Source organism: Sceloporus occidentalis, unplaced genomic scaffold (genome assembly GCF_023333645.1).
Source record: "Sceloporus occidentalis isolate IW3139 unplaced genomic scaffold, rSceOcc1.0.p SCAF_4, whole genome shotgun sequence".
Lineage (NCBI taxonomy): Eukaryota > Metazoa > Chordata > Lepidosauria > Squamata > Phrynosomatidae > Sceloporus > Sceloporus occidentalis.
The window spans coordinates 21,054,306-21,066,321 of NW_028316984.1; the positions used below are offsets into that span (position 1 = coordinate 21,054,306).

The 12,016-nt window shown below is 48.7% G+C and overlaps 1 non-coding gene across 1 annotated transcript; it reads left to right on the forward strand.

Moving 5' to 3' along the window:
- Nucleotides 1-10,694: 10,694 nt before the first annotated feature.
- On the forward strand, nucleotides 10,695-10,885 carry LOC149313581 (U2 spliceosomal RNA). The gene has a single exon (XR_016281170.1). It is a non-coding gene; the product is annotated as a U2 spliceosomal RNA (small nuclear RNA).
- Nucleotides 10,886-12,016: the final 1,131 nt, after the last annotated feature.

The window sequence follows — 12,016 nt, forward strand, 5'->3', positions numbered from 1 at the left end:
ATTTACTCTTACTTTCCTTCACTCTCTATTTTCCATCTTCAGTCCCTCTTCTTCTGGGCATTAGATCCGAGGGCTATAGTGAACTTCCCTAGACACACAGATATTATTCAATTCACTATAAAACATCCATGCTTCTCTACATTTATGCGACATGTCCTTCCTAGCCTACAAATCTGGTTATTTTTCATTATTTCATCTGTAATCCTTTATTATTCACTTTCTAGTATGTCTGCTACCCATCGTTTACTAAATCCTAAGTAACTTTTTCTCCAAGTTCCTTTGACTTTATCTAACCTTGATATTGTATCACACAATTTCTTTATCTTCTAACTCCATCTTTCTACAAACCTCTCTGTTGTTCACTCTCCTCTTTTCTGTGGTAAAAATGTGATCACGCAGCTCCAGTCTTTTCCCTTTTTCCCCTAAATTTCCTTCTGTCAAAATTCTTGTGAGTTTGTCTGTTTCTGCAAATTTGTAGCTTATAAGTGTAACTGCTTCTTTGTTGACACAATTGTCATCCCTAGTAATTTGCGTCGCTTCAAAATGCGTGTCAATCATCTGTGTGTCATCAGTAATGGAAACAGCACCTGGCTTGGGAACTATATACACACACACACACACTTAAAATGAATTGACATAAGCTTCAGTCCATTGGCTTTGCAAGTCCTTGCCTCAGTATGAGCTGCCGTGGGATCGCCTGGGTAATTGCAAGTAGTTGCAAAACCAATGAATTGAATCATATATATATATAAAATGTTCCCAGGTTGCCGCTTCCATCACCAATGAGACACAGATGACTGACAGGCATTTTGAAGCAGCACAAACTGGGGGAGATGACAATCATGCCAAATAAAGTAACGATTACAAGGAGAGAATGACATGGAGGGAATGATGGAAGGAGCAAAGGCACATCGCAAACTAGTTTAAAGGTAAATGGGAATGAACCCTAGGTCTTCCAAAGGGGCCTCCTGGACATGGCTGAGCCACTCTTGAGCCCATCATCCACAGGGGCACCTTCTCCTCCTCCCTTTTGCTCTGAGAGGGCTCTGCAAAGTCCTTTCCCAAGGCTCCCTCAAGGAAGGCCTCCAAAGAACAGAGGAAGAAATAAAGGACTAAGGAAGGAGGCTGGTGGGGACTATGGCTCTGCTGCCTTCTTATGGAACTGGGACTGGCTTGAATGCCAAACTGTGATTTTCAGTGACTGTGATTCATTCTGTTCTTGAGCACCAAACTGTGATTTTTGGAGATTGTGATTCATTCTGTTCTTTTACCCGCTATAAATGATTTTAACCGTTTCTAGCCATAACGAATGTAGGTGTTAGGATCACCGGAATCACTGAAATCACAGGAAGACCTGAAACTCAGACAAGATCCACTGCGCTGCAGACAATTCTGCAACCAGTGATTGGGCAATATGTATTTTCTGCAATATGCAATATAAATATGCAATATATATTTTTTGCAATATGTAACATAAATATGCAATATGTATTTTCTGCAATATGCAATATAAATATGCAATATGTATTTTCTGATTATTAGAAATAAAAATAAAAAAGCTAAAACCACTCACATAAATTTGAATACATGCTTCTTGGTCATGCTCAAAGTGGAGGACAAGGGAAAATGTAGAACATGATTAAATAATAGCTAAGAACAATATAAATGTAAATCTCTGCTTCTTGGAGGGCATGCAAAGAAAAATGGAGGACATGATAAAAATAAACGCTAAAATAATATAAATATAAATGCATTCTTCCTGGTCCTACTCAAAATGGAGGACGTGCATGGAACAATGCAGGGCATGCCCAAAACAAGGGCTAAAAGGCAACAGTGAAAACACCAAATGGTGCTGCTGGGTCAGGCTCAAAATGGAGGGCCTTTTGGGACCCTGGCTGGGCAGAAGGCTGCAATGGAGGGGGCTCCTGGAACAGAGCCACAGAACTGCTGCTTTCTCACAGATCACTGCTGGAAGTGTGACTGGGCCAAACTGGGATTTTCAGTGACTGTGATTCAAGCCTCGAAGATAATTCCCCAAACGTTTGGCCAAAACTCACCAAATCCCCCCCCAAATCTCACCAAATATTTAGTCAAAATCTTCAACAAGTCCCTGTAATGTTAATATGGCAATAAAACGTTCCCAGGTTGCCGCTTCCATCACCGATGAGACACAGGTGATTGACATGCGTTTTGAAGCGGCACAAACTGGTGGAGATGACAATTGTGCCAAAAAGGTAGCAATTACAAGGAGAGAATGACAAGATCCACTTTCATAGAGGGAATGATGGAAGGAGCAAAGGCCCATCGCAAACCAGTTTAAAGGTAAATGGGAATGAACCCTAGGTCTTCCGAAGGGGCCTCCTGTGCATGGCTGAGCCACTCTTGAGCCCATCATCCACAGAGGCTCCTTCTCTTCCTTCCTTTTGCTCTGAGAGGGCTCTGCAAAGTCCTTTGCCCAAGGCTCCCTCCCTCAAGGAAGGTCTCCAAATACAGAGGAAGAAATAAAGGACCAAAGAAGAAGGAGGCTGGTGGGGGAGGCCATGGCTCTGCTCCCTTCTTCACTGCAACAAGATACAAAACGGCTGAGAAGGAAAATCTCTGCCAATAAGCATCAATCAATTTAAGCATGGCACAAATAAACACTGTAACAGCAGCCTTTGATGGCATTTCCCTGCCTGCTACACCCTCCAAAAGAAAGCAATTACTACAGCAGCATCTATTCCAAAATACTTAAAAAGCATGCTTAGCTTCTCAAAGGAATGCTCCATAGAATGATATATGGGACTGCCCTTGGACCCTTTCCTTCCAACGCTCTTCCAAGATACAGTGAGACCCAAGCCTGCCATGAGGCCTCCACCCACTAGGCCCCACTGCCTGCCCTCTGGCCCCAGCAGCACCTTCCCCCCATGGCCCTCTCCAGGACCCCTGAGCCAAAGCCTCCCTGCCCTTCCAGCCTCATCTCACAGGGGGACCCTTTTTCCCTCCAGGAAACTTTGGGGTCCTCCTCTCTTCCCATTGGTCTGAAATTTGCATGACCCCTACCCCAGCCCCTCCCACCACTCTCTGCCCCGCCTTCCATGAGGTCTCTGCCTCCAGAGAGGAGGAATGGAAGCTCTGAGGCTAGAAGGAGGGAAACAGCGCCACCTGGTGGCAAGGAGAGGGAGGCATGGCTGTCAGTCAATGGAAGTGAAAAAGAGGAGGAGGAAAAGGGAAAAGAAGTCATGTTTTTTCTCAGTGTTAACTCCTACTCCTATTATACTCCTCAATAAAAAAAAATCATATGACCTGAAACAAAAAAAATTAAGAAATAATAATTCTAAATTAGTGCAATATAACAAAATTGGTTTGTTTTTTGGTGTTTGCATGTATAATACAATAACAGGAATAAGGAATAACAAATATATTTAGTTACTCCTTATTCTTACTCCTGTAAAACCCTCTTAAAAGCAGTCTCAAACTGTATTATTTCCAGAGTGTGTTTTGGGCCTTAGGACTGCATTCCCACTATGATTGGAAGTGAATTGCTGATTTGGTTAATAAATAATAACAATAATAAGTGTAATCGCTTCTTTTGGGGGCATGATTGTCATCCTCACTAGTTTCTGCCACTTCAAAATGCATGTCAATCATGGCAACTATATGTATATACATATACATATACATATACATATATATATATAATTGATAGAAGATTTGATTCATTGGTTTTGCAACTACTTGCGTCGCTATGAGCTGCCATCAGATTGCCTGGCTAATTGAAAGTAGTTGCAAAATGAATTGAATCTTCTATCAATTTATATACGTATATAGTTCCAAAGCCAGGCTGCCACTTACATCACTGATGACAGACAGATGACTGACATGCATTTTGAAGCCGTGCAAACTAGTGGGGATGATAATTGTGCCCAAAACACAAGAAATTACAAGGGGAGGATGGAAAGATCTGCTTTCATGGTGGGAGCGATGGATGGAGCGAAGTCGAATCACAAACCCCCATTTGTGGGCCTCCGAAGGACTGTGCTGCATTTGCTGTGCTGGGTGGCTCTCTAGGTTCGGGTGTTAGGATTGCGCAGCTGAGCACCGACCGACCCAGAGAAACTGCCACCGGAGTCCCAAATCAGCGTTTCCAGCCAGGACTAAGGAGTGCCCTTTAACAGCTGGGGGAAGGCGGAGAGAAGGGTATGCCTGTGGCAGGGGCACGCTACAAAGCCAGCCCACTGGACTCCTCCTCGTCCCGCCCCCGTTTGTGGCCCTTTGGAGGACTGTTTGCTGCGTTTGCTGTGCCGGATGGCTCTCTAGGTTCGGGTGTTAGGATTGCACAGCTGCGCACCGACCTAGAGAAGCTGCCAACGGAGTTCCAACTCAGCAACTGCGCAGCTGTGCAGCCTTGTAGCAGGCGATAGGGGCGGGTCCTTGCTAGCTGTGTCGAAGCAGAGGAATGATTGGTGTTGTATCTCTTCTCTGTTGCTGTGTTGCTTTGTGGGGGGGGGGGAGAGTTTATGGATACGGGAAGTGCTCAGTTTGGGGAGGTAGCGAATGACGTTTTTGGTGTGAGCAGGGCTCCCATTGGAGTAGTGTGGGGCAGGGGGGGATATAGCGGTAGGAGAGTGGAGTCACTTCACAAGGGAAGGCGAGATCGTTGCGTAATATCTATCTCTCCTTCCATCCACTCTCCTAACCAAAGAGATCTGAGGGTCAGTCCAACTGTACCACAAACCCTGTCTCTGCTCCTGTGCAGTGCCAGCTCCGTAAAGAATAAGACCCACATAATATACGACCTATTAGAGGATAAGAGCTGTGACTTGGCTTGCATCACTGAGACCTGGCTTGGGCCTGAAAGCGAAGCAGTGTGGGCACAGGCCCTTCCTGCCGGGTACTCAATCAAGGACCAGACCAGGTTAGGTGGGCGGTGGGGGGGGGGTGTTGCCTTGATTCATAAGAACACCCTTTCCTTAACCAGGAATCATGTCTGGCAAACTGCCCATATCGAATGTATTTACCTGACCCTGAAGGCCAGAGACAGTTTAGGGATTCTGTTGGTTTATTGGCCACCCTGTGCGCGAACAGACTCCCTGGCCGAACTGACACAGCTAGTCTCGGAGCTGGTGTTGGAGTCCCCTAGGCTTCTTGTCCTGGGGGACTTCAACATCCCCTTCGAGGCCAGCCATAGTCCAACTGGTGCGGCTCGGGAGTTCATGGCTACCATGACTTCCATGGGCCTGTCTCAACTGGTCTCAGGGCGCACGCATTCTGCTGGTAATACACTTGATATGGTCATGGAGAATCCATGGGCGGAGGTAACAAATATCTCCACCTTGTCATGGACGGACCATTTTCTGGTTGAGCTTAAATTCAAGGCATCTACCCAGATCCCTCCCAGTGGTGGCGGACCTATTAGAATGGTCCACCCTCGAAGGCTGATGGAACCCAAAAGGTTCCAAGAAGCCCTAGAGGGGTATATGGTTGGAACTGACGGCGATTCTGTTGATGCCCTGACCAACATCTGGGATACTGATCTCTCCAGGGCTAAACACAGTATCGCTCCCAAGCGCCTTTCAGGCCTGCTTCCAAAAAACAGCCCTGGTATACGGAAGATCTAAGGGCAAGGAAGCCGGTCCTGCGACGACTAGAGCGCAACTAGTGAAGACACCAGCACTTAGCCGACAAGGCACTCCTGGACTCTCTTTTGAAGGCCTACGGAGTGGCAATAAGTGCAGCAAAGAATTCGTTCTATGCTGCACGTATTGCGTCTGCGGAGTCGCGTCCGGCAGAGCTGTTCAGGGTAGTGAGGGAGCTTACTCAGCTGCCCTCCTCCCTGAACTCTATTTTGGAACCATCCAAGGCCTGCTGTGACAAGTTTAACAACTTCTTTGCGGATAGGGTTGCCATCCCTGAGGGCTTCCAAACCGGGAAAAATGTAGGACATGATTTAAAAATGTAGGTTTTTTTTTTTTAAATTTCCTTGCCAGGAAATTTTTAAAAAAAGGTCCTACATTTTAAAACCTTGTCCAAGGCCTCCTTGGGGCCTGGGAGACAGTGTCCTCCAAGCCCCAGGGAAGGCTTGGAGGATGCCGCTTCCAAGGCCGCCTTGGGCTCTGGGAGACAGTGTCCCCCAAGCCCCAGGGAAGGCTTGGAGGACGCCACTTCCAAGGCCTCCCTGGGGCCTGGGAGACAGTGTCCCCCAAGCTCCAGGCAAGGCTTGGAGGATGCCGCTTCCAGGCCTCCCTGGGGCCTGGGAGACAGCGTCAAGGCAGTAGGCAGGCAGCCACCCACCTCCGCCTCAGCCTCCTCCGCTGCCTCCACCTCCCGGGCCCAAGAAAGTGCCCAGCACGGAGGCGCGTCAGGCAGAGGAGGCGGTGGATGGTTGCCTACCAGTGCCTGCTGCCCTGGTGCGCGCACGCGCGCAAGGAGCACCAAGCCAGGCAGGCACCTCTGCCTCCTCCTCCGCTTGGCGCGGCCTGCAACGGAGGAGGAGAAGGAGATGCGCCTCCTGCGTGCGCCCGCGCCCCCCTCCCCACCTCCCTGCCACTCTCCTTTGCCTCCCCCCCCGCACACCGCCTCCTCCTTTACTTCCTCCACAAGGCCTGGAACGGAGGAGGAGGTGGGTGGCACGGCCACGCAGGGAGGCAGGGGAAGGTGGGTTGGTGCCGTGCGGGCCCCGAACCGGGAGCCAAACCGGACCGGGACCGGGAGGGGGCCTCCAAATGCGTGTTTGTCACAGGGGCCGCCAGGTTATGGCATACCTATTTGCGGATAAAACCTCTCGGATAAGGGCTGATCTCGATGCCAGTATTTCTTCAAGATCCAGAGAAGAGGTCTCCAGAGCTTCCGTGGACTCAATTGTACTGGATCATTTTGAGTCTGAGAGTACTGAGGAAGTGGACAAGACCCTTCGAAGTGTTAGGAAGACAACATGCTCTCTTGATCCCTGTCCCTCTTGGTTAGCGGCTCGGAGGGGGGGGGCGTAACTACTATGTTATGCCGCATAATTAATTCATCTTTTAGAGAAGGGCGATTTCCATCCAGCTTGAAATTGGCCATTGTAAAACCGCTGTTAAAAAAGCCCTCCCTAGACCCCCTGATTCGGAGTAATTATCGGCCTGTCTCACTGCTGCCCATGGTATCCTTTTGGAATGCCTGAGGGAGTTGGGCATCGGGGGCACTGCGCTCCAATGGTTCTGTTCCTACCTCTTGGGTAGATTCCAGATGGTGCAGCTGGGGGACGTGTGCTCCGATAAGAGGGAACTTACATCTCGTGTCCCTCAAGGAGCCATTCTGTCCCCCATGCTATTTAACATTTACATGAAACCGCTGGGAGAGATCATCCGGAGACACAGGGTGCGGTGTTATCAGTACGCTGATGACACCCAAATATGTTTCTCTGTGTCTCTGACTGATGCCGTGACCAGGGATGGCATCTCTCCTCTAGATGCCTGTTTGGAGTCAGTAATGGGCTGGATGAGGGAAAACAGACTCAGCTTGAATCCAGAGAAAACGAAAGTACTCGTGATAGGTTCCCCGGGCCCGGGGATGGAAATTTGTCCACCTGTCCTGAATGGGGTCACGCTCTGCCTGAAGGACTCAGTTCGCAGTCTGGGGGTGCTTCTGGACTCATCGCTCCACCTGACATCTCAGGTGGATGCGACAGTCAGGAGTACTTGTTATCAGCTTTGGCTGATATGCCAGCTGCGACCCTTCCTGGGCCGGGGGGACCTTGAAACGGTGGTACACGCTCTGGTGACCTCTCGGTGGGATTTCTGTAACGCGCTCTACATGGGGCAACCCCTGTACCAAACCCGGAAGCTTCAATTAGTGCAGAACATGGCAGCTAGGTGGGTCACTGGATGCTCCAGGACCAGCCATATAACACCTGTCCTACAAGATCTACATTGGCTGCCCATTCACTTCCGGGCGCAATAAATGGCTTGGGCCCAGGGTACTTGGAGGACCGCCTCTCCCCATATAATCCGCCCCGTGCTCTCAGGTCGGCCAGGAAGCAATTGTTGAGGGTTCCAGACACATTGTTTTTATCACCTCATAAAGTAACCTCACCCTGTTAACCAATAAAGCCAATTAATTGGACTTCTCATTGGCGCAGGGATGTCCTCCCCTCCGGGATTCTGGCAAGTTCTTCAGAACAATTACGTTCTCAGGCTCCTTATCTTTCTTAATGCGTCTGTGTCCTTGAGTCACAACTGAGTTAATGAATATTAAAACATAACAACATATATGTTTATCCCCAAAACAAAAATAACCTCATATAACAACAATATAACAAAAGATAACATCGTAACATCACACAGCTTGAGACTCTTTAACCGCCTTGGCTCGGTGCTAGGGGACCCTGGGAACTATAGTTTGCTGTGACCCAGAGCTCTCTGACAGAGAAGGCCCAATGTTTCACAAAACTACAGTTCCCAGAAGGCCCTAGCATTGAGCCAGGGCACTTAAAGCAGCCTCAGACTGGAGGATTTCTGCCCTGTGTTTTGGACCACAGCTCCCCAAAACCCTCTTCAGTTCTTCATTGCTCCTATCGCTAGGAGACAGACACAAATATGAACTTGGACCACTAAGAGAGGAAAGCAGATACGATAAAACAGGCAGCACTGAAACTGTTGGGATGAGTCTTAGGTTTGGAAAGTAGTAAGAGAGGGGTATAACCTTTTAAAGAGAAATAGGCCAATAAGGAAAGGAGAAGGAATAGCAATGCTTTTCAACATTTACATGAAGCCACTGGGTGAGATCATCTGGAGACATGGGACAGGGTGTTATCAATACGCTGATGACACCCAAATTTGCTTCTCCATGTCTCAGACTTCTTCGGTGACCAAGGATGGCATCTCCCCTCTGAATGACTGTCTGAGGTCAATAATGGATTGGATGAGGGAAAATAGACTTAAGCTGAATCCAAATAAAACGGAGGGACTTGCTATAGGCAATCCTAATCTGGGAATGGTGATAAGCTCTCCAGTTCTGGACGGGGTCACACTTCCCCCAAAGGACTGTGTTCGTAGCTTGGGGGTACTCCTGGACTCGTTGCTTCAGCTGTCATCCCAGGTGGATGCAACGGCCAGGAGTGCCTCTTATCAGCTTCGGATGATACGCCAGCTACGACCCTTCCTGGAACGGGAAGACCTAGAAGCAGTTGTACATTCACTGATAACCTCTCGTCTCGATTTCTGCAAAGTGCTCTACATGGGGCAACCCTCATGCTTCGTTCGGAAGCTGCAACTAGTTCAAAATATGGCAGCCAGATTGGATACAGGGAGTTCAAAATTTGAATCCATTACCCCTATTTTAAAATCCCCACTCTGGCTCCCCATTTGCTTCCGGGCAGATTATAAGGTGTTGGTCATTACCTATAAAGCCACAAATGACTTTGGTCCAACATACCTGAGGGAACGCCTCCTCCCACACAATCCTTCCCGCTGCACTCTCAGATCTTCTGGGATGGATCTACCACAGTCAGAGAGAACTAGACTGAAGGCGACTTCCCAGACGACAGCTCCAAAAATCTGGAACAAGTTACCGCACAAGATCCGCCAAATAACATCTTTAGGTGCCTTCAAGAAGGCATTAAAAATGGATCTTATCCAGCGAGCCTTCCCTAATTGGCTTCCAATTTTCCCACTTACCTAATTATTCCCATTGGATTGAATGATCTTGATTGATTTTATTGGCCGTCGGTTGGGAATTGTTTTAATGTTTTATAGGATGGGAGGGAGTTTGGGAACTTGTAATGTAATATGTCTTTTAACTATTGTTCCCGTGTTTTGTTTTGATTTGTTTTTTGACTTGATTTTATTGTCTTTGATATTTTTTACCCGCCTGCACTGCAAGGTCATCATGTGCTGGAAAGCACTACAAAGTGCTGCAAAAGTACTGTAAATACTATTTTTGTTATTCTCAATCCCTCTAATCCCACCCCATCCGTCCTTTCTACTATCCTTATGTTTATTGTTACTTCTGCTTAAGCTAGGCTTCCTACATTCCTCAAAAATTAAACTCATCATACCCTTTGGCGTTTAATTGGTCGTGTCCTCCATTTTTCTTGAACGTCCTACAATTTGTCCTACATCATGCCCTACATTTTCCCTACACTTTGAGGGGCTAGGGGTGTGTGTGTGTGTGCCACAATATTTCTCACTTAGGGTGGCCCAGTACCTAGAGCCGGCCCTGATCCAGCCCATTACTGACTCGAGGCAGGCGTTCAGAGGAGAGAGGCCATCCTTAGTCACTCTTCCTCTTCTTCCTCTTTGGAGGGTATGCTAATGCTTCCGCAGCAGAGCCTCCCTGGCCAGGAGTCCTGCTGTTCCTCCTCCCCCTCCTCCCGGCCTGAGTTTCCCAGATGAAGAGGGCAGATACCTTGTGGAAAGGGGGAGCAAGGGTTAACCAGAGCGCAGGGCATGGTGGGAGGGGCCTGGGGTGGGGCCATGCAAATTTAGGACGAATGGGGAGGGAGGAGAACTCCGAAGTGGCACTGCGGGCCAAAGGGTCCCCTGGGAGGCGAGGCTCCCCCTCCGGAAGGGCGCCCCTTGGGGACTGTGGAGGGGGACATGGCCAGAGGGCACTGCCAGGGCTGGAGGGTGGGTAGTGGGTCCATCTGCGTGGAGGCCTCAGGTCAGGGTCAGGGCTCACTGGAGGCTGAAAGGACGTTGGAAGGAGAGGGCTGGGAGGCGGAGGAAGGGTTCAGTATCGCTTCTCGGCCTTTTGGCTAAGATCAAGTGTAGTATCTGTTCTTATCAGTTTAATATCTGATACGTCCTCTATTTGAGGACTATATATTAAATGGATTTTTGGAGCTGGGAGATGGAATAGGAGCTTGCTCCGTCCACTCCACGCATCGACCTGGTATTGCAGTGCCTCCAGGAACGGTGCACCTCCCTTTGGGGGGAATATCCCTGGTTCAAAGATAGAATGATTCAAGAAAAGGTGTCTAGAAGGTTTCCCCTCGGAGCAGAAGCTGTGCTGGGAGTTTCTCAGAAGAGCTGGGGTGGCTGCGGAAGGGAGTCCTGGCTGCCCTGGGGAGATCCCAGGGAAGGGGGTTTCTGGGACTCAAAGGGAAACTGACCCCACTCAAAGCATGGAGGGGCTCCTCGGAAGAGTCCCCAAAGGTCATCCAGTCCAGCCCTCTCCCAGCCAGAAAGCACACAGCACTCCAATGTATGGAGGGCATGCACAAGGGGCGCCTGGCTGCCACTGGCAAGACCTTTACCCCACAACCCCCCAAAGGACAGCTTCCCTGTAGGAGAGCCCTTCCCAGAATTTGTGGGGGGCCTGGGACAGAGAAGGCTCAACGTCTCGCAAAACTACAATTCCCAGGGGTCCCTAGCACTGAGCCAGGGCAGCTAAAGCGGTCTTGAACTGGATTATTTCTGCAGTGTGTCTTGGACCCAACTCAGGCTGCATCTTCACTCCAGAGACAATCCAGGTTCATACCGTTTTAACTGTCATGGCTCCATGCTGTGGGATCCTGGGATACGTAGCTAGTAACCACTTGGAAGCAGCACATGCAAAATTCTGTGCCAAAAGAAATAGTTTTAAATGTTTGAAGGGGCCAAATATTATTCTGTTAGTTTCACTGCCACCGATTAAGGAATTGTCCTGGGAATTGTAGTTTTGTGAGGCATTTAGCCTTCTCTGTCAGGGAGCTCTGGTACCCAAGAAACTAGAAATCCCAGGATTCCATAGCATGGAGCCATGGCTGCTAAAGCGGTGTCACACTGGATTATTTCTGCCATGTGGATGCAGCCTAAGAGTGCATCTACATTGTAGGAATCATGCAGTTTGGTGCCACTTTGGCAGTATCTGCACTGCCAAAATGAACCACTTTGACACTGCTTTAACTGCCATGGCCCAGCACCATGAAATCCTGGGAATTGTAGTTTCTTGTCGCACCAGTTTGCTGCGAGAGAAGGTTAAATGTCTCACAAAACTAGAATTCCCAGGATTCCATAGCACTGAGCCAGGGCAGCTAAAGGGGTGTCAAACTAGATTATATCTAATTTAATATATA